The sequence below is a fragment of the Lissotriton vulgaris genome, chromosome 11 (genome assembly GCF_964263255.1).
Source record: "Lissotriton vulgaris chromosome 11, aLisVul1.2, whole genome shotgun sequence".
Taxonomy (NCBI): domain Eukaryota; kingdom Metazoa; phylum Chordata; class Amphibia; order Caudata; family Salamandridae; genus Lissotriton; species Lissotriton vulgaris.
The window spans coordinates 605639670-605667114 of NC_141699.1; positions in this window are offsets into that span (position 1 = coordinate 605639670).

Sequence of the window (27445 nt, forward strand, 5' to 3'; positions counted from 1 at the left end):
AAGCAATTTGGGGCTAGTAGTCTCTATCTGATGAGATGGATAACCATGGCAAAAGCAGATGGCATCCAGGAAAAACAGAGCACCGTACAATGGACACTCAATGGGTGCCCGGAGCCCACAATATCACCAGGCCCAGGTGAGTGAAGCAAGGCTATATAATAGCGTACAAGTACCCCACATGGAGTATGCATACCCCAGACAACGGTGGACGCCTCTTAGGGCAAAAGCCAGGTCAAAAAGAATGCAGGAACAAACCGAACCCATTAACAGAGTTCCGGCCCCTAATGACATTACCGAGCTGAACTACCGGCTGAAAGCCTCAAGCAGAGGACACAGCAACCTGTGAAACACGGCCCCAAAGGCCAACAGGCAACTGAATGCCAAATGCATCCAAGAGAGGCTAATATAAGGGTAAACACCCTTGACCACATAAAAGGAGAACGTAAAGCTCACTGCTCATGTGAAACACAGAGCACATGTAAGGATCACTGCCCATGTTAAACACAGAACGCATCTAACGGATGCAAAAATGAAAAAGTACCACAGAATACAGGCCTAAAGGGGCCAAAGCGGGAGGACGAAAGCCCACCAGCAGCATGTTAACTGCCAACTCGGCGTGAGCATCAAAGAACAAAACCCCATCAAAGGGTAAATCAACCAGACGTTCCCGGATATTTTCAGGGAAGACACTGTCTCTCAACCAAGAGTGACGCCTTAAAGCAACAGAACTCGCCATGGCTCGGCCCAAAGAATCCGCAGTATCTATGGCTGAACGGATTGTAAATTTGGCCATGTCGCGGCCATTCCGAATGTGTAGCATCTGCAGAAGCTGATCGAGGTGACAAAGCCGATCTGGACATGCGAGCCGAGAGAAGTTTCATCCGGCGCTCCCACCGACACTTCGGCTTCAATCGTTGGCACGCCTTGAAATCAGAGGAGCTGTGATCTTCCCCCAAGCACCACATACAAATGAGGTGAGGGTCCGTCGCTGACATCAGGCGTCCACAAGACGAGCATGTCTTAAAGCTCGAAGGCATCCGCACACTGTTTTCACAAATACACCCAAAAGTGAAGGGAAGGGCCTACACAGACCCGGAGCACAAACCGGATCCACGTTGCATGCGGAAAAGGAAAAAACTGATGTAGGTGTGCAAGTGTGGGACTTCTGTGACCTCGCTGACTTCACATACACGGACCACGCCTGGGTGGAGTCGTGTGATGCAGTTCCCCCTGCGCGCAGGGATGCTGTGGCAAAAAACATTCCGGATCCAGTCTCACACCTGGGGATAATTCTACGTTAAGGAATCTGTGGCTAGTAGTCTATCTGATGAGATGGATAACCATGGAAAAAGCAGAATCCAGGAAAAACAGAGAGCACTGTACAATTGACACTCAATGGGTGCCCGGAGCCCACAATATCACCAGGCCCAGGTGAGTGAAGCAAGGCTATATAATAGCGTACAAGTACCCCACATGGAGTATGTATACCCCAGACAACGGGCGACGCCTCTTAGGGCAAAAGCCAGGTCAAAAAGAATGCAGAACAAACCGAACCCATTAACAGAGTTCCGGCCCGTAATGACATTACCGAGCTGAACTACCGTCTGAAAGCCACAAGCAGGGGACACAGCTGTGAGAAGTTGGCCTGATATATGATGTTCCTTAGTTCTAGTGATCACCTTGTATCAGTCCAAACAACCCTTATGGTGATTGGTTGTAAGTCAACCTTATAGACCAGCTATCCTAGCAGCGTGGACAAAAGCAGTCTTTAGGCTAAATTCTTTATGGCATGTGAAGCCAGCTGTTTTACCACATATAACCTTTGAATACCAAATGAAAAGGACACCACACAGGTTGTTATGAAGATAACCAGTTATTTATTAACTAACATACACCTCTGAACTCTTTATGAGGTCAGAGGGCTAAGCACATGACAATACTAAAAAGGAAATACGAGTTCGCACAATATTTACAAGTGCGCCTTAGGGGCACGACAAACCATATACTCAGAACAATGGAATGCGAGGAAAGAAAGTACTGTAAGGAGATCCAGAGGCTGGAGGACCGCTGGGACTACGCTACGAACTGGGTAAGTAAGGAGCAGGAGGCCCACGGGACTCACGTGCAGAGTGGGAACTCTCACGCGGGATGCGTACCAACGTCTATGGATCTTACAGTTTAGAAAGTTACGGATTCCGGACGAACCCGGCTGGATGGAGGGAAAACAACAGTGGACCTGGACACTAGGATAGTGTACCTAGACTTCAGCACCTAGAAGCTTTAGTTACCTAACCCACAGGCTGCGGGTGCATAGGGCTGAAGTTGCGTCGGGTTTGCTGCGTTGATCCCGGTGATGCCTGAAACAAGGAGTTGCTGGCAGGCAGCCAGATGGAGGAGTCCGGTGGTTCCAAGGATGAAACTGGAAGGAAGAAGTCCTGAAAAGGAAGGGGACAGAGTCTCGGTCACTAGCCAGTGACGGTGCTGGAACCAGGAGGGAACCAGAGGCTGTCGCCGCAGTCAGGTGAAGGAAGGGCCGCTTCTCTCTGTAGCTGCGCGGACCAGGAGCTGTTCTTCACGACCAGGCTGGAGGCACGAGCTGTCCCACGTAGTCTGCTGCTGTCGAACAAGTTACTTACCTTCGGTAACGATATATCTGTAAGAAACAGTAGTTAGTATTAGATTCCTTACCTTAGAATATCCCCAGGCGTCAGTCTGGATCCGGAAACTTTTGCGTAGCAGTACCCCTGCGCGTCGGTAGGCGTCGTCTGCAGGCGTCCCCTGCGGCTCCGCGTCCGTCGTTGGCGTCGTGCGCCGTGATGACGTCGCTGGAGTATATAGACGCCGCCTCCGCGCGCTGACGTCAGTTCTTTGTACACAGCTTTTCCGCGCCAGAACACGCAGAGCCATGTGAGAACCAACACTGGTGCCATTTGAAACTAGGGCCCTGAAAGGGATGTCCTTAACCCTAGGTATCAGTTCGCAGAACGGGGAGGATGGGTGGGGCAGTAAGGAATCTAATACTAACTACTGTTTCTTACAGATATATCGTTACCGAAGGTAAGTAACTTGTTCATCTGAAAGAAACAGGTTAGTATTAGATTCCTTACCTTAGAATAGATACCCCAGCAATACCAACCACGGTGGTGGGTCTGCGAACCAATACAATCCTACACCAGAAAGTCCTGGAGGACAGAACGGCCAAAGAAGCCATCCCTCCGGACTTGACTGTCCAGGCAGTAGTGCCTCGCAAAGGTGTGCAGCGAGGCCCACGTAGCCGCCTGGCAAATGTCCTGCAAGGGGACTCCCCGACCCAGGGCAGTAGTAGCCGCCGTGGCCCGAGTGGAATGGGCCCTCAGCCCAACAGGAGGCTCCTTCCGAGCCTAAGAGTAGCACGCTTTGATGCACAGAACGACCCACCGAGAGATGGTCCGTTTATGTACCGCCCGTCCCTTCTTCGCACCCACGTAGCCAACAAACAGTTGGTCATCCACCCGGAACTGGCATGTGCGATCCATATAAAATGAAAGCGCACGTTTTGGGTCCAGACGATGGAGCCGTTCCTCATCCTTTGAAGGATGCGGAGGCGGGAAGAAGGAAGGGAGGGTGATGGACTGCCCGATGTGATAAGCAGAGACAACTTTGGGCAGGAAAGAAGGTCTAGTTCTCAGAACCACCTTATCTGGACATGAAAGGAGGTTTGACAGAAAGAGCCTGGAGCTCACTCACCCTCCTGGCAGAGGTGATGGCAACCAGGAAGGCCGTCTTCAAAGTCAGGAGACGGAGAGGACAGGAATGAAGTGGCTCAAAGGGAGCACACATCAAGAAGGTTAGAACCAGGTTCATGCCCCACTGAGGCATCACAAACGGAACAGGTGGATACATGTGTGTGATGCCCTTCAAGAATCTTGTTACAATGGGGGACTTGAACAAAGAAGGTTGATCAGGCAGCCTCAGAAAGGTCGAAAGGGCAGAAAGGTAGCCCTTGATAGTGCCCAGAGCAGAGCCCTGCTGGGCAAGAGAAAGAAGGAAGAGAAGAACCTCAGAAAGACGGGCAGAGAGAGGATTCACAGCCTTTGCTGTGCACCATGCCACAAACTTGTTCCACCGACAGGCGTATACCGATTTCGTGGAGGAACGCCTGGCTGCCAGAATCACATCACAGACTTCAGGAGGCAAGTCAAATGGCCTCAACTGCCGCCGCTTAATCTCCACGCATGGAGGTGGAGGCTGGACAGGTTCGGGTGGAGGACCGTCCCCATCTGCTGCGACAGAAGGTCCTCCTGAAGGGGCAGGCGGATCGGGGGACCGACTGACATGCTGAGTAGCAACAAACAACAAAGCCCCTGCGCTATAAAAAATTAGAACATTCTTGTTAATGTTGGTGTCTCTAGAGATGGTAAGTTGTGTACATCAACACTTTCGGAGTAACTTTTTGAGAATTACAATCATCCAAATAGAAATATAGAAGTTCAAGAAAGACGTTCTGTTCTTGGTGTGAAGTGTCAGTTTATTGTTCCTTTAGTTAGGCCAACACGTGTTTCATCGCAGGGAACACACTGCGAATCTTCAGGGCCTCATGTGGACACGGGCAAATTCGTGTTGGTTATACCCGTTTAGGGCGGTGCTTCAATTTGTTTGTTTTTGGGTACTCAAAGATTTCGGAAAACGCTGTCCGCGTAATGTTTCTTGCTCATTAGTAAAAGGAGCTGTAAGCGGGAGGAGTCGAAAAAGTATATCTAATAATGCACTGGTATCACATAGGCGGGTACACCTTGTTTGTGATATGCTCCCTCTTGAGGTTCCCGGCGCCGTTTGCCAAAAACTCCGAAAGTGTTGATGTACACAACTTACCATCTCTAGAGACACCAACATTAACAAGAATGTTCTAATTTTGTATAGCGCAGGGGCTTTGTTGTTTGTTGCTATTTGTGTGGATCATCCTGGTCCAACCTTGAGCGGTTGTGAGGGATTACCGCTCGCCCTATTGCCTATACCATCCACTTCATATCACTATTCACTTTGCGGCCACTCAGGTTGTGCGCCCAATTACTCTGGTAACTTAAAAAACCTCCTAGCTGCATACTGACATGCTGAGTAGCTCGGGATACCAGTACCTTCGAGCCCAGTCCGGAGCCACAAGGATGACTTGGGCCCGGTCGCGCCTGATCTTCTTCAGCACTCTGGGCAGAAGTGGTATAGGTGGAAAGGCGTATAACAGACCGCAACTCCACTCGCGCCGAAAGACGTCGCCGTGCGAGTGCCGTCTTGGAAACTCCAACGCGCAGAACTGATGACATTGCGCGTTCTCTTCTGTGGTGAATAGATCTAACCAAGGCTCTCCCCATTGCCGAAAGAGGCCTTGCGCCACGTCCGAGTTCAGACGCCATTCGTGATCCATCGAGCACCGACGGCTGAGTTCGTCCGCCCTGGCGTTCAGAGAACCTGCCAGGTGTTGAACCGTCAGAGTCACGCCCTGACGTTCCAGCCATTGCCAGAGGCGCAGAGCCTCCTGGCAAAGGGTCCACGACCCCACCCCGCCCTGCTTGTTGCAGTACCACATGGCGGTGGTGTTGTCCGTGAACACCTGCACTACACTCCCGTTGACAAAAGGGGAGGAATGCTTTCAGTGCCAAACGAATCGCCCGGAGCTCCAACAAGTTTATATGGAGCCGGGACTCCGCCGGAGACCAGATGCCTCTGATCTCTGCCTCTCCCAGGTGGCCTCCCCAGCCCTGGAGGGACGCGTCCGTCACAACAACGTGCTCCGGTTGGGGAAGGGAGAGGGGTCTGCCTCTGACCCAATCGCGGTCCGTAAGCCACCACTGCAGTTATCTTGCAGTGCCCTCCGAGATCAAGACATGGTCGGACAGATTGCCCTGATGCTGGGCCCACTGAAACTTCAGGTCCCACTGCAGAGCCCGCATCCGCCACCGGACGTGATGCACCAGAAGGATGCAGGAAGCCATCAGCCCCAGCAGCCGCAGCGTCAACCTGACCGAAACCCGGGATAACGGCTGAAAGATGGGAATCAAAGCCTGTATATCCTGGACTCGCCGTTCCGGAGGATAGACCCGAAACTGCGCAGAGTCGAGAACCGCTCAGATGAAAAGGAGCTTCTGAGAGGGACACAGGTGTGATTTCGGCACATTGATGGAGAACCCCAGCTCGTGCAGGAGGTCTGCCGTCATCTGAAGGTGGTGAACGACTGTCTGGGGCGAGCCCGCCTTCAACAACCAGTCGTCTAGATAGGGGGAAGACTGAAACCCCCAATCTGCGCAGATGAGCTGCGACCACCGCCATCACCTTGGTGAACACTTGTAGGGCGCTGGTAAGGCCGAAAGGGAGCACGATAAACTGAAAGTGCTCGTGGCCTACCGTGAACCGCAGGTAACGCCGGTGGGCCGGCAGGACAGGGATGTGAAAATACGCATCCTGCAAGTCCAACGCTACCATCCAGTCTTGCGGGTCTAGAGCAGCCAAGACCTGAGCTAAAGTCAACATCTTTAACTTCTCCTTCCGGAGGAAGCCGTTGACGTTCCTTAGATCCAAGATAGGACGTAGGCCCCCTTTGTCCTTCTTGGGTACCAGAAAGTAGTGGGAATAGCAACCACGTCCTACTTCTGGCCCAGGAACGCGCTCGATGGCCCCCTTGGCCAAGAGGGCTGTAACTTCCTCCCTCAGAAGTGCCAAGTGGTCCCCCGACACACGGTGGTCCTGCGGTGGCATGGCTGGAGGAGTTGTCTCGAAGGGGAGGGAGTAGCCCCTTCGGACGAGCTGCAGCACCCACCTGTCCGATGTTATTGTGCGCCAGTGGGAGAGGTGATGGCAAACCCTGCCCCCCACAGGCGTCACATGGGCCTGAAAGCACGGACTAGGAGGATTTAGTGGCAGATGCTGCGGGGGGAGGTGTGGTGTGACCTCGCCGCTGTCCCCGACCGCCACCACGGCGGTTTCCATGGCCGCCACCGCGTTGATAAGTCTGTTGCGGCGCGTGGCTGGCAGCACGTGTGGGACCGCCCCTTCCTTGGCCACGAAAGGAGCGAAACGAACCCGTTTGCTGGCGCTGGGTCGAGAGATCCAAGGACTTGGCCTGAGTCCTTGAAGCGCTCCAGCGCGTGGTCCGCTTTGTCGCCAAACAGGCGACTGCCATCAAACGGCATGTCCATTAAGGCATTCTGGACATCTGCCGAGAAGTTGGCGGATCTCAGCCAGGCGTGGCGACGAATCGCCACCATCGTGGACATCGCTCTGCCCAGCGAGTCGGTCGTATCAAGACCACACCTGATGGAGTATCTTGCTGCGTCTCGGCCTTCAATCATAGCCTTGCCGAGCTTAGCCCGTACCTCCGGTGGGCATTCCGGCAGCAGGTCCGCGACCGTATCCCACAGAGAGTGGGTGTAGCTGCCCAAGAGGCACGCGGTGTTGCAAGACCGCAGTCCCAGACTCAGGGACGAGAAGACCTTTTTGCCATACTGGTCGTACCTCTTAGATTCCCTGTCGGGCGGGGCCGACGGGAATGCGGTTTGGGAAGTGGAGGCCTGGATCACCAGACTCTCAGGGGTGGGATGGGTGGACAGAAACTTGGGGTCGTCCGAACACGGACGGTGGCGTCTGGCCACGTTCCTATCAACAGGCGAACCTGAAGCGGGCCTGGACCACGTGCCCAAAAGAACGTCAGTTAAGGCCTCGTTGAACGGCAGCAGTGGCTCCTGTGGGCATGACTGCGGTTTGAGGACCTCAGTGAGGATGTTAGTCCTCACGGCCGCGACGGGGACCACAAGGTTTAAGGCCTTGGCAGCCCTCATCAACACCACTGAATAAGCAGCCCCCTCCTCCGTAGCCACGGTAGGAGGCGAGACAAAGCCAGGGTTGGGGGAGTCATCCAGACCACTGGCGTCACCCAAGTCACCCGTCCAGTCCACGTCGTACTGACACTCGCGTGTCAGAGGGTCCTCAGACCCCTCCCACTCCTCTCCATATTCTACATCTTCACCATATTCGGAATCAACAATGTAGACCGGCTCCTCGGGGTTCACAGGCCCAATCGGCGTCGGACCCGGCGTCAGACGACGCCGGTCCGACTCCGCGTCCGGATTTGGAGAGGGAATGGGGACGGCGCCAGCCGGAACCGGCGCCAGGGGTTGCCCCGATGGAATCGGCGCCGGAGAGGCCGGTTGACCAGCCGGCGTCGACCCTGAGGGCCCCTGCGGTGCCGGGACCGGAGCCATCGGCGGCGCCGGGGCCGGAGCACCCGACGGCGTCGAGGCAGGGGCACCCGAACCCCTAGGGCCCCCGGACGGGTTCACAGGGCCCGAAGGCGCCGCAGAACCCGCCGGAGGAGAAAGAGCCCTCATGGCCATGAGGAACTTCTCTATCTCCTCGGGCGACGCGCCCTGCCCAGGGAACGTAGGGTATGGAGCAGGCCGCGTCGGCGACTCAGGCGGAGCCGCGGGGGTGGGGCCACCCGAACCCCTGGCCGCATCGCTTGAGCGTCGGGGGGAGTCGGGGGTACGATGACGACGCCCGACTTCTTGTGCTTCCTACCTTAGGAACCAGATGAATGGTGACGACTCCCGGAGCGCTCGAGACGGCTCCGCAACCGCTCCCTCGATCGCTTCCTTGACCTCCGGCCGGACCGGGACCGCTCTTGACGCGGGGCCGACACCCGGAGCTCGAGCAGCTTGCGGGACCGCTCCCGCCTAGCTTTATTCGTCAAGGCCCGGCAATCGACGCAGGCGTCCACGTCGTGGTCGGGGCCCAGGCACATAGACATAGTCGGTGATGATCCATGACCGACATCGTCCGGTCACAGTCGTCACAGTTCTTAAAACCTGGCATCCTACCGGCACCGTAAGAGTCAAAAAGATCAAAGATCAAAAACTTGGTCAAAAGACCGGAGTACTGCACTTCTCGGATCTGCGCTAACTGGCGCGGAAAAAAGAAGAACTGACGTCAGCGCGCGGAGGCGGCGTCTATATGCTCCAGCGACGTCATCACGGCGCACGACGCCAACGATAGACGCGGAGCCGCAGGGGTCGCCTGCAGACGACGCCTGCAGACGACGCCTACCGACGCGCAGGGGTACTGCTACGCAAAAGTTTCCGGATCCAGACTGACGCCTGGGGATATTCTAAGGTAAGGAATCTAATACTAACCTGTTTCTTTCAGATGGCGGTGTCAGATCGTCGATCTGGACAACAGGCCTTGGCTAATGCAAGCCACCCGGTGGAACAAAGATGGCTTCTGGTGCGGACCAGGAGGGTCCGGGGTGCTTCTCGTTTACAGGGAAGCAAGGGCCAGTCTGGGGGGCCAGACCAGCAGTGTTGGATTCTTCGGGTTGTCGTCTCAGAGGTCACCGGACAGCCGGCGAGTGATCAGACAACAGGAAGAGCAGCAACCAGGCAAAAGGGCCCCACGCAGATCTCGTGGATGCTGGTCTTTGGTGCAGGAGCTGCGTCGGTGGGGGGGCTTCTCAAACCCCAGTGCACTCACTCGAGGATCCCTCGGCGGTCGTGCTGGAAGCGCTGTGCAGGTTTTCTCAAGATGGCCGTCTCCACGTTGCTCGTCGCACCCACGGGTCCCAGCTGTGCTGTGGATGTGGGTAGAGGTCAGAGAGGTCTGGAGGTCCGGGTCTTGTCGAGCTGGGTCGTCGGATTCCGGGATGGAAGGACTTTACAGCAAACCGCACAGGAGCTTGATGGTGCCTGCGAAGCAGGATGGTCACTCCCTGACCATAGGGGAGATTCTTCAGTCTTCTGATGGTTCAGGAGGGAGAAGGCCAAGAGTTCTTCGTAGAAGTTGTCAAGAGTAATCTAATTTGGAATGGGACCAGCTCCTACCTTTATTCAGCTAAAGGGGGCTGCACTATGACTAGGTCCCTCCTCTGGGTGGGACCAGGAAGGGGGGTGGTTACACCCCCTTTCCTTTGTCCGGTCTTGCGCCAGCTCCGGGGCTGGGGTGCCCCAGGAACTGGTTTGGACCGGCATAGGCACAGGTACACCTTGGGTGCCCCAGGCATGTCTCATTCCTTTCAGCCCTGTCCTACCTAATACACAAAATCCTGTCTGGGGTGGTGCTAGCACCTCCCAAGGCAGGAAACCCTTTGTCCGAGCCTCCCTCGCTGGAAGGACTCCCAGCAGCAGGAGGTCAAACTTGTGTCTGTGGTGGCAGCATCCATTTTGTGATGCTGAGGCTCGAGTTAACTTTAACCGGGGTTTACAGTTACATACATGTCGTGTCCCTCTAGAAGGGTGGAATGCTACCCCCGTCGCCAGAATTGGCGAGGGGGTAGTATTCCAATTCGTATGACACCTTACTCGACATGTTTTGATAATGCTATACGAAAGTTAGCATTTGACCGCGAGGTTCATAATGCACTTAAGAGTATATGGTATAACGTTATCATGGAACAGCTATTAGGACTTGGTTCCGCAAGCTGCAAATGGGCACAGCTCATGCCAGAGCACCATCTCACATAATTCCAAGCACTCTGCCTTCAGGATTGATAAGGCCTGCCATAGGAGTGACTGATAGGAATATATGTGTCCATTTTAGGGTTAGATATAGGGATACTATATCTAAAGCAAAGGGTGATTACACCACCTTGCACCAGCTGTCGTGCAGCCAGTTGTGTCTGTTTGGATGGCCAGCCAGGGGTGGCATAATACATGCTTCAGCCCCTGGTAGGCCCTGGGTACACCTATGCCATGGATACCTAAGGTATACTGTACAAGGACTGATAAGGTGGCCCAGTACCAATTGGTAAATGCACCTAAGGTACATGCTTGTCAATTTAGAGAGAGAACAGCTAGGCTGTGGGTCTGATTAGCAGGCCCACAGCCAGGGAAAGTCGTAAACCAGTGAAGCAAAAATCGGGGGTGACCACAGGATTGCAGACCCTACTCTCCTACATAACCCCCCCCCCCCCCAAACTTAGGGACATCAAACCAACCTTGACCAGGTGAGTCTTCTTGTTCTAAGTGGAAGTACCTGGAGAGACCATCTGCATTGCCATGGTCAGTCCCTAGTCTGTGCTCCACTGTAAAGTTCATCCCCTGTAGGAAAATGGACCACCTAAGAAGTTTGGGGTTTTCACCCTTCATTTGATTTAGCCATAAGAGGGGCTTATGGTCGGTCTGAATCGTGAAGTGAGTACCAAACAAGTATGGTCTCAACTTCTTCAGGGCCCAAACCACAGCAAATGCCTCCCTCTCAATAGCTGACCAACGTTTCTCTCTAGGGGTCAGCCTTCTACTTATAAAAGCAATGGGCTGGTCATGACCATCAATATTCAGTTTAGATAGAACAGCTCCCACACTCAACTCAGAAGCATCTGTTTGGACAATGAATGGCTTGGAGTAGTCTGGACTCTTGAGAATAGGTGCAGTGCACATGGCCTGCTTTAGGTCATCGAATGCCTTCTGACAGCTAACTGTCCACTGAACTTTCTTTGGCATTTTCTTACTTGTCAGGTCATTAAGTGGAGTCACAATGGTTACATAATTTCTGACAAATTTCCTATAGTAACCAGACAGGCCCAAGAAAGCTCTGACCTGTGTCTGGGTGGTTGGAGGAGCCCATTCCTTTATGGCCTGTATCTTGCTCTCCAAAGGTTGAACTTGGCCTCCACCTACAAGGTGGCCCAAGTATACAACTTGACTCTGCCCTATCTGGCACTTGGTAGCCTTGATAGTGAGGCCTGCCTTTTGCAGGGCCTCCAAAACTTTCCTCAGGTGGATCAGGTGATCCTCCCAGGTGGAGCTAAAGACAGCAATATCATCTAGATATGCTGCACAGAAGTCATCCAGCCCAGAGAGAACTTGGTTCACCAACCTTTGAAAAGTGGCAGGTGCATTTTTCAAACCAAAGGGCATCGCCACAAACTGGTAATGACCTCCTGGGGTAGAAAATGCTGTTTTGGCCTTGGCATCCTCAGCTAACCTGATTTGCCAATAACCAGCTGTCAGGTCAAATGTACTCAAGAACTTGGCAGAAGCCAATCTGTCAATGAGTTCATCTGCTCTTGGTATTGGATGGGCATCTGTCTTAGTGGCAGCATTGAGACCCCTGTAGTCTACACAAAACCTCATCTCTCTCTTACCATCCTGGGTGAGAGGTTTAGGCACTAGAACTACAGGACTAGCCCAAGGGCTCTCTGAGGGTTCAATGACTCCCAATTCCAACATTTTCTGTACTTCTTGCTTTATGCAGTCCCTGACGTGGTCAGGTTGCCTGTAGATTTTACTCTTTATAGGTAGACTGTCACCAGTGTCCACCTCATAGGCGCACCAGTTTGTCTGACTAGGTGTCAGAGAGAACATTTGTCTGAAGGATTGAAGAACCTGTTTACAATCCTCTTGTTGATGCTCAGAGAGGCTGTCAGAAAAGACTACACCATCTACTAACCCATCATCAGGGTTCTGAGTGAGCAGGTCTGGAAGAGGGTCACTCTCTTCCTCCTGTCCCTCATCTGTAGCCATGAGCAAGCCCATGTCTTCCCTGTTGACAAATGCCTTGAGCCTGTTCACATGAAGTACTATGTGAGGGCTCCTGGGAGTTCCAAGGTCTACCAGATAGGTGACCTCTCCCTTCTGTTCAATGATAGTATGGGGTCCAGACCATTTGTCTTGGAGAGCTGCTGGGGCCACTGGCTCCAACACCCACACCTTCTGTCCTGGGTGATACAGTCAGGACAGCCTTTTGGTCATGCCAAGCTTTTTGCAGTTCTTGGCTGGCCTCAAGGTTTTTAGATGCCTTCTCCATGTACTCTGCCATCCTGGAGCGGAGACCAAGTACATAGTCCACTATGTCTTGCTTAGGCTTTTTGAGAGGTCTCTCCCCATCCTTCCTTCACAAGACACAGGGGTCCTCTTACAGGATGCCCAAATAGAAGTTCAAAAGGGCTGTAGCCAACCCCCTTCTGTGGGACCTCTCTGTAAGCAAACAAAAGGCAGGGTAAAAGGATGCCCCATCTTCGCCTAAGCTTTTCTGGTAACCCTTTTATCATCCCTTTGAGTGTCTTGTTGAACCTTTCAACAAGCCCATTGCACTGTGGGTGATAGGGGGTGGTGAATTTGTAGTTGACACCACACTCCTTCCACATTGCAGTCAAGTATCCTGACATAAAGTTTGCACCTCTGTCAGAGACAACCTCCTTAGGAAACCCCACTCTAGTAAAAACTGAGAGCAGGGCCTTGGCCACAACATGAGCTGTAGTGGTCCTAAGGGGAATAGCTTCTGGATACCTGGTGGCATGATCCACTACCACCAGTATAAATCTGTGCCCAGATGCTGTTGGGGTGTCCATTGGTCCAACAATGTCAATCCCCACTCTTTCAAAGGGTACCCCCACCACAGGTAGTGGTATAAGGGGGGGCCTTTGTTGTGCCACCTGATTTGCCACTGGCTTGACAGGTGACACATGAGCGACAAAACTCTTTAGTGTCTTCAGACATATGAGGCCAGTGAAAGTGTGGGGCAAGTCTGTCCCAAGTCTTGTTCTGGCCTGAGTAACCTGCAAGGGGAATTTCATGGGCCAAGGTGAGAAGGAAACCTCTCAGAGACAAGGGGATGACCAGCCTCCTGGTAGCACCAGGTTTGGGGTCTCTTGCCTCAGAGTAAAGGAGTCCGCCATCCCAGTACACTTTATGGGCACCTGTGGCATTCCCTGCAGCCTCAGCAGCAGCCTGCTGTCTGAGGGGTTCAAGAGATGAACAGTCTAATTGAGCCTGCCTCAAGTCTGCCCTGGAAGGTCCCCCCTGTCCCAAGGAACTCAACCTGTTCAGGTTCAAGCTCCCCCTCTAGGACAGTTCCTTCTGGGGTCTGTAGGTCAGCCTCCTGTGAGGGCTGATCCTCTACCTGAGGCAAGGGAGAAGGCACAGCCTTAACCCTACTGCTCTTTCTCTTGGTTAGTGTCTGGTCCATTGTTCCAGGATCCAGCACTAGTTCAGCTGGGCATTTCTTGGCCTGTGACCTAGTCACAGCAAGGACATGTGCTGACAAACCTAACATTTCCACATGAGTCCTATACTCCACATCTGACCATAGGGAGGATTCCAAATCATTGCCCAAAAGACAGTCCACTAGGAGGTCTCAAAGAACAACAACCCTTTTGAGGCCATTTACCCCTCCCCAGGAGAAATTAACAAGTGCCATACTATGGGTAGTAGTGACATTGCTAGCGTTGGTCACTAGGTAGTCTGAACCTAGTATTACCTGGTCAGGGTCCACAAAGTTTGGTGTCACCATAGTGACACTGGCACAAGTGTCCCTGTAGGCCTGAGCCAATTTTCCATTGATTAAAGGCGTCTGCCTGTACTTGCCCAGAGTACTGGGACTTATTGTAGGGGTCAAATCCATGTCCCCAGTGTTAGAAGTTGGCCTGATATGCAGTGCTCACTATTCTAGTGATCACTATGTATCAGTCCAAACAACCCTTATTGATGATTGGTTGTAAGTCAACCGTAGACCAGCTATCCTAGTAGCATGGACAAGAGCAGTCTTTAGGCTAGACTCTAGAGGGCGTGTTAAGCCAGCTGTTATACCATCACATATACCCCTTGAACACCAAGTGAAAGGACACCACACAAGTTGTTATGAAAATAAAGTGTATTTATTTAGAACACAACAACCCTGGACTCTTTATGAGGACAGGGTGCTAAGCACAATACAAAGCTCTTAGGAAAATACGCAAAGTTGCACAATTTACACAAATGCCCGAGGGGCACGAAAAACCATATACTCTAAAAGTGGAATGCGAAATTACTAGCAGGTAAGTACTACGCTAATAGGCTTTAGCATTGCTAGGACTTGACTACTGAACCTTCAGATTACTAGCAGGAGGCCTAGGGAGATCGGGTGCAGAGTGTGCACTCTCACGCGGGATGCGGAACAAAGTCTATGGTTGCTAGGAATTACAAAGTTAGTGTTATCGGACGAATCCGACTAGGTAGATCTGAAACGAAAAAGGATCTGGGCCCTTGAACAGTGAGGCTATGCTGGGGCACCGAAATGCCGAAGTTACCTAGCCCAGGGGCTGCGGCTGCATAGGTCTGGAAAGACGTCGGGAATCCTAGTTGCAGTCTATGGAAAGAAGAAGTTGCTGGCAGGCGACCAGTGAAGAGATTCGGAGGGATCCAAGCCTGGATCGAAGATGGAAGACACCTGTAAGCAGAGGGGACCAAGTTCTGAATCACTAGCCAGTGATTAGATGGGCACCAGGATGGCACCGGATGGAGTCACCTCGACCAGGTGAGTGGGCGACGCTGGGCTCTGCAGTCTCACGGACCAGGAGGCGTTGTCGGCGACCAGGATGGAGGTGCGAGCTGTCCCACGATGGTATCTGCTGTCGACGTCGCTGGACCCAGGATTGGGGCAACAAGTCTTGGCAAATGCAAGCCCACGCGGTGGACTCAAAATGGCGTCTGGAGTGGACCAGGAGGGTCCGGGGTGCGCCTCTGTTGGAGGGGAGCAAGGGCCAGTCTGGAGCAACCAGACCAGCAGTGTTGATGTCGTCGTTCGTCGTCGGGAAGGCCACAAGCCAGCGGGCTAGTAGCCAGACAACGCGGTGAGCAGCAAACAGGCAGAAGGGTCCCACGCAGATCTCGTGGAGGCTGGGAGGCTGAACTTCGGTGCTGGAGCTGCTCAGGGTTGGGGCTTCACGGACCCCAAAGCACTCACTCGAGGATCCCTCGGCGGTCGTGCTGGGCAAGCGTCGTGCAGTCCTGAAGATGGCCGGTCCCTCGAGGTCTCGTGACACCCACGGATCTCAGCTGAGCTGAAGATGTAGGTTAAGGTCAGAGGTGCCAGGGAAGCCGGTTCTCGTCGAGCTGGGCAGTCTTGATCCGGAGGAGAGACTTACAGCAGACCGCGATGCTTGGATGGTGCCTGCGGATGCAGGGTGACTACTCCTTAGCCACAAGGGAGAAATCTTGAGAAGAAGTCGAGAGTTCCTTTCGTAGAAAGTAGTTTCAGGATTCAAAGATGATCTAATTTGGAAGGGGGCCCGCTCCTATCTTTATACTAGGAAAAGGGGCTGGCACGCGACTAGGTCCTGCCCATGGGTGGGACCAGGAAGGGGGGTGGTTACACTCCTCTCCCATGCCGGACTTTCCCCAGCTCAGGGGCTGGTGTGCCCCTGGAACTGGTTCTAGCCGGCCTATGCATAGTGAGCACCGGGGTGCCACTTGCAGTCACCTTCCTCTAAAGCCCTGCCTACCCAGGATACACAAAACCCTGTCTGGGATGGTGCTAGCACCGCCCCTGACAGGAAACCCTTTGTCCAAGCCTCCCTCGCTGAAAGGACTCCCAGCAGCAGGAGGTCAGACTTGTGTCTGCATCCATTTTGTGATGCTGAGGCTTGAGTTAACTTTAACCGGGGTTCACAGTTACATACATGTCGTGTCCCTCTAGAAGGGTGGAATGCTAACCCCGTCGCCAGAATTGGCGAGGGGTTAGTATTCCAATTCGTATGACACCTTACTCGACATGTTTTGATAAAGCGATACCAGAGTTGGCATTTAACCGCGAGGATTATAATGCACTTAAGAGTATATGGTATGTGTTATCATGGAACAGCTATTAGGACTTGGTTCCGCAAGCTGCAAACGGGCTCAGCTCATGCCAGAGCACCATCTCACACGATTCCAAGCACTCTGCCTTCAGGATTGTTAAGGCCTGCCATAGGAGTGACTGATAGGAATACGGGTGTCCATTTTAGGGTTAGATATAGGTATACCATATCTAAAGCAAAGGGTGAGTACACCACCTTGCCCCAGCTGTCGTGCAGCCAGTTGTGTCAGATTTAGATGGCCAGCCAGGGGTGGCATAATACATGCTGCAGCCCCTGGTAGGCCCTGGGTACACCTATGCCCTGAGTTACAGGGTCTGATAAGGTGGCCCAGTACCAATTGGTAAATGCACCTAAGGTACATGTGTCAATTTAGTGAGAGAACGGCAAGGCTTTGGGTCTGATTAGCAGGCCCACAGCCAGAGAAGTCGTAAACCAGTGAAGCAAAAAGCAAAAATCTGGGGTGATCATAGGATTGCAGACCCTACTCTCCTACACCCAGTACAAACAAGAACAGCCTGGGTAGGTACTCTGACTAGGTCAGAGCCTGCCTCAGATACCAATGTCAACCCCACTATAACCTTAGGGGGAACACTACCACTACTAACTGAACTAGGGGTTGCAGGTGCCTTAGGGGCAGTAGTGGTAGGAGCTGGGCCTTTCTTGGTGCACTCACTAAACCAGTGAGTATTACTTTTGCAGTATTGGCACCATGGTTTCTTCTGACCATTATTCTTCTTCTTTTGGGAATTCTGGGACCCACCCTCCTTGGATTGTTGGGGCCCTGTTGAAGACTTCTGGTCATTTTGCTTATTCTCATTACCCTTCTGTCTGCTTTCTTCTGGCCACCACTCTGGTTCTGGTTCTGCTGCTTGACCCTTGTCCTGACCCATCTGTCTGCCTTCTTTCCCAAATCTTGGGGAGAGGTCAGATCTGAGTCAATAAGGCGCTGATGCAACAACTGGTTTTGACAATTACTTAAGATTTGTTCTCTAATAATTAGATTATACAATCCTGTGTAATCAGTAACTTTACTTCCCAGTAACCAGCATTCAAAAGCCTTAGTGGCACAATCAACAAAGTCAGCCCAATCCTGAGACTGAATTTTTTGGGTGTCTCTGAATAGCAACCTGTACTGCTCAGTTGTTAAGCCAAACCCATCAATCAGTGTATTCTTCAGGACATGGTAATTGTTAGCATCCTCAGCTCTCGTAGTGAGGAGCTTATCTCTACCTTTACCTTCAAAGGAGAGCCACAGTATAGCTGCCCACTGACTCTGGGGGATGCAATGGACAGTGCAGGCCCTCTCCAAAGCAGTCATCCATTTGTGGATGTCATCCCCTTGTTTAAAGGGGGGCACTATTTTACTCAGGTGTTTAGTATCAAAACTCCTGTCTTTATCTCTAATGATAATGCTGCCACCAGTGGGGTCTGCCCCACTCAATTTCTGCTCTCTGGCAAAGGCAAGTCTTTCTTTGGCAAGGGCAAGTTCTTCCCTCTCAAGCCTCAGATTGACTTCCCTCATCTTAGCTTCATGCTCTCTTCTCTGAGGGGATGTCATCCCTCTCTGAGAAGATGCCTGAGAGACATGGGTATGAACAGGTCTGTTAGAGCCTCTGGAGTGAGACCTAACTCGTCTGTTCCCAAGGTTAAGACTACCTGAGGATAGGCCTGGGGGTCCCCCAGTTGCCTTCTCATGTATGCTTAAATTTGTCCTGGTGAGCCTACTGACTACTACTGGACCTTTTTCTGCCTCATCCCCAGATAACTCCTTTTCCTCTTCCTCCTCTTCACTTTCTGTTTCGTGGAGGTTAAGGTCAGGATCACCCACGGTTCCCTCTAAGGGGGGCATGCTCCCATCTGGATTAGAGGGGCCTGTGTTAGAAGCCCTTCTGGCATCATATGTCTCTAAGAGACCTATCAGAAAAGGAGTGGAAGGGTTAGAACCCTGTTTTAGTTTCCTGGAGGTACACAATTGTCTCATCTCCTGGAAGCTAAGAGCTGCATATCTGGAAGTGACCTGTGGAGGGTCATCAACCACAAGGGGGCCCTCTGTGTTCCCTCCTGTGGTAGACATGCTTTTCTAGTGAGGTGTAAGTGGTGCACTTACCTACACTATGGGTGTACCTATTGATCCCTTGCTAAGAGTTGTAGTCAGGGTGTGCTACTCCATTTCTACTACAACAGCTGGTTCAGTAGAACTCATAGTATTTCTAAGCTTGTTATATGTACCTAGGGTACCTTATGTGATTTTTCAAATGATATCTCAGATTATATTTGGTAAAAACAACAGCAAGCTCAAATCCCAACCGCTGCACACCAATGTGAGAAGTTGGCCTGATATATGATGTTCCTTAGTTCTAGTGATCACCTTGTATCAGTCCAAATAACCCTTATGGTGATTGGTTGTAAGTCAACCTTATAGACCAGCTATCCTAGTAGCGTGGACAAAAGCAGTCTTTAGGCTAAACTCTTTATGGCATGTGAAGCCAGCTGTTTTACCACATATAACCTGTGAATACCAAATGAAAAGGACACCACACAGGTTGTTATGAAAATAACCAGTTATTTATTAACTAACATACACCTCTGAACTCTTTATGAGGTCAGAGGGCTAAGCACATGACAATACTAAAAAGGAAATACGAGTTCGCACAATATTTACAAGTGCGCCTTAGGGGCACGACAAACCATATACTCAGAACAATGGAATGCGAGGAAAGAAAGTACTGTAAGGAGATCCAGAGGCTGGAGGATCGCTGGGACTATGCTACGAACTAGGTAAGTAAGGAGCCGGAGGCCCACGGGACTCACGTGCAGAGTGGGAACTCTCACGCGGGATGCGTACCAACGTCTATGGATCTTACAGTTTAGAAAGTTACGGATTCCGGACGAACCCGGCTGGATGGAGGGAAAACAACAGTGGACCTGGACACTAGGATAGTGTACCTAGACTTCAGCACCTAGAAGCTTTAGTTACCTAACCCACAGGCTGCCGGTGCATAGGGCTGAAGTTGCGTCGGGTTTGCTGCGTTGATCCCGGTGATGCCTGAAACAAGGAGTTGCTGGCAGGCAGCCAGATGGAGGAGTCCGGTGGTTCCAAGGATGGAACTGGAAGGAAGAAGTCCTGAAAAGGAAGGGGACAGAGTCTCGGTCACTAGCCAGTGACGGTGCTGGAACCAGGAGGGAACCAGATGCTGTCGCCGCAGTCAGGTGAAGGAAGTGTCGCTTCTCTCTGTAGCTGTGCGGACCAGGAGCTGTTCTTCATGACCAGGCTGGAGGCACGAGCTGTCCCACATATTCTGCTGCTGTCGGCGGTGTCGGATCGTCGATCTGGACAACAGGCCTTGGCTAATGCAAGCCATGTGGTGGAACAAAGATGGCGTCTGGTGCGGACCAGGAGGGTCCGGGGTGCTTCTCGTTTACAGGGAAGCAAGGGCCAGTCTGGGGGACCAGACCAGCAGTGTCGGATTCTTCGGGTTGTCGTCTCAGAGGTCACAGGCCAGCCGGCGAGTGACCAGACAACAGGAAGAGCAGCAACCAGGCAAAAGGGCCCCACGCAGATCTCGTGGATGCTGGGGGGCTGGTCTTTGGTGCATGAGCTGCGTCGGTGGGGGGCTTCTCAAACCCCAGTGCACTCACTCGAGGATCCCTCGGCGGTCGTGCTGGAAGCGCTGTGCAGGTTTTCTCAAGATGGCCGTCTCCTCGTTGCTCGTCACACCCACGGGTCCCAGCTGTGCTGTGGATGTGGGTAGAGGTCAGAGAGGTCTGGAGTTCCCGGTCTTGTCGAGCTGGGTCGTCGGATTCCGGGATAGAAGGACTTTACAGCAAACCGCACAGGAGCTTGATGGTGCCTGCGAAGCAGGATGGTCACTCCCTGACCATAAGGGAGATTCTTCAGTCTTCTGATGGTTCAGGAGGGAGAAGGTCAAGAGTTCTTCGTAGAAGTTGTCAAGAGTAATCTAATTTGGAATGGGACCAGCTCCTACCTTTATGCAACTAAAGGGGGCTGCACTACGACTAGGTCCCTCCTCTGGGTGGGACCAGGAAGGGGGGTGGTTACACCCCCTTTCCTTTGTCCGGTCTTGCGCCAGCTCCGGGGCTGGGGTGCCCCAGGAACCGGTTTGGACCCGCATAGGCACAGGGACACCTTGTGTGCCCCAGGCATGTCTCATTCCTTTCAGCCCTGTCCTACCTAATACACAAAATCCTGTCTGGGGTGGTGCTAGCACCTCCCAAGGCAGGAAACCCTTTGTCCGAGCCTCCCTCGCTGGAAGGACTCCCAGCAGCAGGAGGTTGGACTTGTGTCTGTGGTGGCAGCATCCATTTTGTGATGCTGAGGCTCGAGTTAACTTTAACCGGGGTTCACAGTTACATACATGTCGTGTCCCTCTAAAAGGGTAGAATGCTACCCCCGTCGCCAGAATTGGCGAGGGGGTAGTATTCCAATTCGTATGACACCTTACTCGACATGTTTTGATAATTCTATACCAAAGTTAGCATTTGACCGCGAGGTTCATAATGCACTTAAGAGTATATGGTATAGCGTTATCATGGAACAGCTATTAGGACTTGGTTCCGCAAGCTGCAAACTGGCTCAGCTCATGCCAGAGCACCATCTCACATAATTCCAAGCACTCTGCCTTCAGGACTGATAGGAATATATGTGTCCATTTTAGGGTTAGATATCGGGATACTATATCTAAAGCAAAGGGTGATTACACCACCTTGCCCCAGCTGTCGTGCAGCCAGTTGTGTCTGTTTGGATGGCCAGCCAGGGGTGGCATAATACATGCTTCAGCCCCTGGTAGGCCCTGGGTACACCTATGCCCTGGATACCTAAGGTATACTGTACAAGGACTGATAAGGTGGCCCAGTACCAATTGGTAAATGCACCTAAGGTACATGCTTGTCAATTTAGAGAGAGAACAGCTAGGCTGTGGGTCTGATTAGCAGGCCCACAGCCAGGGAAAGTCGTAAACCAGTGAAGCAAAAAGCAAAAATCGGGGGTGACCATAGGATTGCAGACCCTACTCTCCTACAACAGCAACCTGTGAAACACGGCCCCAAAGGCCAACAGGCAACTAAATGCCAAATGCATCCAAGAGAGCCTAATAAAAGGGTAAACACCCTTGCCCACATAAAAGGAGAACGTAAGGCTCACTGCCCATGTTAAACACAGAACGCATCTAACGCATGCAAAAATGAAAAAGTACCACAGAAGACAGGCCTAAAAGGGCCAAACGTGTGAACCGCTAACTCGGCGTGAGCATCAAAGAGCAAAACCCCATCAAAGGGTACATCAACCAGACGTTCCCGGATATTTTCAGGGAAGACACTGCGTCTCAACCAAGAGTGACGCCTTAAAGCAACAGAACTCGCCATGGCTCGGCCCAATGAATCCACAGTATCTATGGCTGAACTGATTGTAAATTTGGCCATGTCGCGGCCATTCCGAATGGAATGAAGAAGATCAGCGCAAGCACCTTCAGAGGTGGCAGGAAGCAAAGACTCTGCAGAGTCCCACAGGGCAGAAGTTGCCCGAGCCAAAACACACATGGTATTTAAAGACCGAAGGGCTGCACTAGTGGAAGCAAATACGTTCCTACCCCAGGATTTAAGCTACCTGGACTCCCGAGAGGGAGGAAGCGTTAGAGGGGGCAAAGAAGGAAAGGCAGTCTGCAGCACAAACCCTTGTGCATCAGGGTGCACAAAAAGACAGACCGGATCATGTGGAGCTGGGCAGTGACGGTGCAGAACTGAACGTGCCACCGGGTCGACTGAAGCAGGTCGGACCCTGTATTCAAGAGGGCATCATAAAGGGATGCCTCGAAAGGCAAAAGCAGCTCCACATTGCCGAACCCACGGTGGAGGACCTCCAACAAGGGGTCCACCGACAAGAGGGTAGAGGGGGTTTGCATATTCAAAATGCGGGTGGCATAAGAGACTACTCTCAAAAAAGCCGCACCAGCCTCAGTAGCGCTCCGCGGAGGGCTAAACAGCTCATCAGTGGGGGAGGGTTTTAGGGTGACCCTCCCAAGACACTGAGGGTGGGCCCAATGCTCCACAGAAGTGAGCCCCATGGAAGAATGAGGATCCTGACGAGGCTCCTGGGGAGGCAAACGGCCTGCCAGATCTGGGAGCTACTGAGGAGGCTCCACAAATTCCAAGGTAGGCACTGGTAGCACGAGCTCCAGCGAGGCCAGACGTGAGAGCGGCGCCGAACCCTCTCCAGAGTCCTGTATAGAAGAATATAGGAACCCGGCGTCGAAACAACACATGATGGCGCCGATTGTGCTTCGTCAGACGCCGACTCGGCGGCCTCTGGCGTAGAGTCGACGCCGAAACTATGATAAGTTCCCCCTCTGAAGAAGAATAAGCCGTCGCTGGGGCCGGCGAGGAAATCTTTCGGCACCACTCCGCCGCCGCCTCATCTGAAGCGGGCTCTGATTCCTGAGAAAGGAGCAGAGGCGAGGCCGAGGAGGATAGCTCCGGACAGGCGGCCGCTGGCCCAGACGGCTGGCGTGTTCTCAAGTCAGGGCAACGAGCACGGGTAACCACCTGCGGCGCCACAGGGAGCCCCGCCGGGCTATGCAGCGCGGCAGAGGTGCTGTGGGACGAACAGGGGGAGCAAGGAGAGCCGCACTCTAACCACACAACTTCTGCCGCAAGGGCCCAATTGGCTCCAGGGGCAAACCCGCCAGCGAGTCCGTCGGAGACGCCTTAAGAGGCGGAGGTTCCGAGGACGCCCAAGGAACGGGAGAGGACCCAAGTGAGGCCTGCAAGGACGTAGCTTAGGCCTCCATTTGAGCCCGATTTGCCCCCACACCCGGAAAGGGCAGACAGAAGGGGGACGACCGTCTGGATCGCTGGTCCGGAAAGTTCCGGGAACCAGAGCCCCTGACGTACGAGTTACTTACCTCCGGTAACGATGTATCTGGTAGAGACGATTCTAGCCGCAGATTCCTTAACGTAGAATTATCCCCAGGCGTGAGACTGGATCCGGAAAACTTTTTGCCACAGCATCCATGCACACTGGGGGGACGGCATCACACAACTCCGGCCAAGCGTTGTCCGCGTACATGACGTCAGCGAGGTCACATAAGTCCCACCCCGGCACGACTACGTCAGTTTTCTTCGGGGAAATTTCCCACGCCACAACGCGGAGCAAGCAGAGAAACTGTGGAAGCATGGGAACAGTGTTAGGATCAGTGCCAACACGGCAGTACCGAAAAGAAGGGAAGGGAGAAAGAACAGAACACAGTCCTGAGCAGCCACCCTGCCAGTCATGAAAACAGTGCCCCCTTAAGACAAGGAACATATGCAAAATGTCATGACAACATATAGCGGGACTACAAACCCAACTAAGACCCATGAAGGGAAACCAGTTCCAAGACAAACCGGGAACGACAGACCTTCAAGGCAACCCCAGCACAGAGTGCGACCACCCCACCAAGGGAGCCAGGGCAGGGCACGGCACGGCCGAACGACCCAAGCCCAGAGGGTAGCAGAGGAGCCAGGACCTTCAGAAATAAGAGGGAAAAGGAGGGACAAAGGAAGGCCAGCCTCAATCCTGGAGCAACCAGAGAAGAGGAGCCCAGGAGCGCCTATAGATCCAGCCTCAACAGTTCAAGGAAGAGGAAGGAACAAAAAGCAAGACGACAGCTCGTCAAAGAGTGTAAGAATACACGCACTCAGCAAGCCACCCACCGGGAGGCGAGTGCAGAAGGACAAGCCAAAGGGTCCTCGCAGAACAGGGAGGAAGGGGGGCCATGAAGGAATCTGCAGCTAGAATCGTCTATACCAGATACATCGTTACCGGAGGTAAGTAACTCGTACATCTGATAGAGTCTACTAGCCGCAGATTCCTTAACGTAGAATAGATGCACAAGTTACTTACTTGTGTAACGATGCACAAGTTACTTACCTTCGGTAACGATATATCTGTAAGAAACATTAGTTAGTGTTAGATTCCTTACCTTAGAATATCCCCAGGCGTCAGACTGGATCCAGAAAGTTTTCATCAGCAGTACCCCAGCGCGTCGGTAGGCGTGGTCTGCGGCTCCGCGTCCGTCGTCATGATCGCCGAGATGATGTCGCTGGAGTACTTAGACGCCGCCCTCGCGCGCTGACGTCAGTTCTGTACATAGCTTTCTGCACCAGGAATGCAGAGCCATGCAAGAAACCGACACTGATGCAATGAAACTAGGGCCCTGAAAGGGATGTCCTTAACCCTAGATATCGGTTTGCAGAACGGGGAGGATGGGTGGGGCTGTAAGGAATCTAACACTAACTTATGTGTCTTACATATATATCGTCACCGAAGATAAGTAACTTGTGCATCTGAAAGAAACACGTTATTGTTCCATTCCTTACCTTGGAATAGATACCCCAGCAATACCAACCCCGGTGGTGGGTCTGCAAACCAAAATCACACCAGAAAGTCCTGGAGAACTGACTGACCAAAGAAGCTGTCTCTCCAGACTTGGCTGTCCAGGCAGTAATGCTTGGCGAACGTGTGCAGTGAGGCCCACATTGCTGCCTGACAAATGCCCTGCAAAGGGACTCCTGGTCCCAAGGCAGTAGTAGCAGCTGTGGCCCGAGTGGAATGGGTGCGCAAATGGCAAAGGAATAACCGATCTTGATGCACAAAACAACCCAGCGAGAGATGGTCCGTTTGTGCACCGCCTGTCCCTTCTTAGCGCCCACGTAGCCAACAAAAAGTTGGTCGTCCACCCGGAACTGTTGTGTGCGGTTTAGGTAAAAGGAAAGCTCACGTTTCAGGTCCAGACGGTGGAGCTTCTCTTCCTCTTTCTAAGGATGTGGAGGCGGAAAGAAGGTGGGCATGGTAATGGTCTGGCCAATGTGAAAGGCAGTAACCACTTTAGGCAGAAAAGAAGGACGAGTCCTCAGAACAACCTTGTCCGGATGGACAGAGAGGAAAGGAGGCTTAGAAGAAAGAGCCTGGAGCTCACTCTCTCTTCTGGCAGAGGTGATGGCAACCAGGAAATCAGTCTTGAGAGTCAGAAGACGAAGAGGACAGTTATGAAGTGGCTCAAAGGGAGCACACATCACATAGGCTAACACCAGATTCAAGTCCCACTGAGGCATTACAAAGGGAACATGAGGAAATATGTGAGTAATGCCTTTCAAGAATCTATTTACAACAGACTTGAAAATAGAAGGCTGATCAGGAAGCCTCAAGAAGGCTGAACCAGCTGAAAGATATCCCTTGATGGTGCCCAGGGCAGAGCCCTGCTGGGCCAGGGAAAGAAGAGGAGAACCTCGGAAAGGGGACCCACAGCCTTTGCTGTGCACCATGCCACAAATTTGTTCGACCTGCAGGCGTATACAGATTTTGTCGAGGGACGCCTGGCTGCCAGAATGACATCACAGACTTCAGGAGGCAAGTCAAATGGCATCAACTGTCGCCGCTCAATCTACACGCATGTAGGTGGAGCCTGGACAGGTTCGGGTGGAGGACCGTCCCCTGCTGCTGCGACAGAAGGTCCTCCTGAAGAGGCAGTCGAATCGGGGGATCAATTTACAGACTGAGTAGCTCGGGATACCAGTACCTTTGTGCCCAATCTGGAGCCACAAGGTTGACTTGGGCCCGGTCGCGCCTGATCTTTTTCAGCACTCTGGGCAGAAGTGGTATAGGCGGAAAGGCGTACAACAGACCCCAGTTCCACTTGCGACGAAAAGCGTCTCCGAGCGTGTGCTGCCTTGGAAATTCCAACGTGCAGAACTGATGACATTGTGCGTTCTCTTCGGTGTCTAATAGAGCTAACCAAGGCTCTCCTCACTGCTGAAAGAGACCTTGTGCCACCTCCGAGTGCAGACGCCATTCGTGATCCATTATGAACTGACGGCTGAGCTCGTCCGCCCTGGCGTTTAGAGAACCTGCCAGGTGTTGAACCACCAGGATGATGCGCTGATGTTCCAGCCATGTCCAGAGGCGCAGAGTGTCCTGACAAAGGGTCCATGACCCAACCCCGCCCTGTTTGTTGCAGTACCACAGGGCGGTGGTGTTGTCCGTGAACACCTGCACTACACTTACCCAGACAGAGGGAAGGATTGCCTTCAGTGCAAGTCGGATAGCCGCAGCTCCAGAAGGTTGATATGGAGCCGGGACTCCTCCGGAGACCAGAGGCCTCTGATCTCCGCCTCTCACATGTGGCCTCCCCATCCCAGGAGGGACACATCTGTCACCACTGTGTGCTCCGGTTGGGGAAGTGAGAGGTCTGCCACTGACCCAATCGCGATTCGTGAGCCACCACTGCAACTGTCGCGCAGCGCCCTCCGAGATCTGGACGTGATCGGCCAAGTTTCCCCAATGCTGAGCCCACTAGAACTTCAGGTCCCACTGCAGAGACCGCATATGCCACCTTGAATGTGTCACAAGAAGGATGCAGGAGGCCAGCAGGCCCAGAAGCCGGAGGGTCATCCTGACAAACCCGGGATAGAGGCCGAAAGAGTGGAATCATAGCCTGAATATCCCGGACTCTCTGCTCGGGAGGATAGACCCGAAACAGCGCCGAATCCAGAACAGCCTGATGAAAGGGAGCTTCTGAGAGGGGCTCAGGTGCGACTTCGGCACGTTGATGGAGAACCCCAGCAAATGCAGGAAGTCTGCCGTAGTCTGGAGGTGGGTGACGACTGCCTGGGGCGAGCCCGCCTTTAACAGCCAGTCGTTGAGGTAGGGGAAGACTGACACCCCGACCTGCGCAGATGAGCTGCGCCCACCGCCATCACCTTCGTGAACACCCGAGGGGCACTGGTAAGGCCGAAGGAGAGCATGGCAAACTGAAAATGCTCCTAGCCTACCGTGAACCGCAGGTAGCGACGGTGGGCCGGCAGGACAGGGATGTGAAAATA